Raw genomic sequence first — 1073 nt, forward strand, 5'->3', positions numbered from 1 at the left:
CTCTCTCTCTCTCTCTCTCTCTCCCACTTTTTAGCATCTCTGCCTGCCTGTCTGACTGTCTGTCTCTCTCCTCTCTTCTCCACTCCTTTCCATTATCTCTCTTTTCGTCTCTCTTTCTGTCTTTTGCTCTTTCACTAGCATAAATGTTCTGTCTTTCCCTCTCTCTCTTTTTAATATCTCGGTCTGTCAGTTTGTCTGTCTGTTTGTCTGTCTATCTGTCTGTCTGTATGTCTCTGTCTCTCACTCCTAGCTTCTCTTCTCTTTCTTAATGCTTGCCCTTTTGTTTATTGTTTTTCTTTTTCGTTTATCAGTAAAGAACTCTCCACTGTTCTCACACGATAACTGTGCAAGCGCATGCGCGTGGGAGGAAGGAAAGCACGTACATTTCCCCACCGTTACATAATCTTCACGATCCCACACGGTTTCCCTTCTTTCAGCCCGTCCAATCAGCTGGTGGTATTTTCAAACGTATGCGAATAGGTGCAGGCGAACTGCCCTTTGTTTAGATCTTTTCAGTTCTAGCCCTTTCTCACAGAGTGCTCATGTTCGAAACCTGGCTTTTGTAGTCTTTTTTTCTTTTAAAAGCCATCATTTCTTGTGTCATTTGTGGTTATTTGCTAATTAATTTTTTAGTGGATCCCGGAACTGTGGAGGCCACACGCTGGAATTACCATTGGTCTAGACCCCGCACGTGTTCTCAGGCTCACAACTAAAAGACTTTGTATCTGCGAGCTAACGAATAAGCACCCCAAAAATTCCAGAAAATCGTGCTTGTCTTTTTTAGACTAGATCTAGATCTAGTCATTCGTAGCCGACTCTCCTTCAGAAGTTTAATATTTTTGCTTGTTACAAACCCTGTGTTTTCTCACCTAGTTTTCTGTGTGCTCAGATTTCACGGTGCTAATTTGGGTTTGGATTCTGCAACACGATTCCAGCCCAATAAATCCAATAAATCAGGTACATTGTTGAGGTGAGTTTATAGATAGATAGATAGATAGATAGATAGATAGATAGATAAATAGATAGATAGATAGATAGATAGATAGATAGATAGATAGATAGATAGATAGATA

Source organism: Aplysia californica, unplaced genomic scaffold (genome assembly GCF_000002075.1).
Source record: "Aplysia californica isolate F4 #8 unplaced genomic scaffold, AplCal3.0 scaffold00355, whole genome shotgun sequence".
In the NCBI taxonomy this organism is placed as follows: Eukaryota; Metazoa; Mollusca; class Gastropoda; order Aplysiida; family Aplysiidae; genus Aplysia; species Aplysia californica.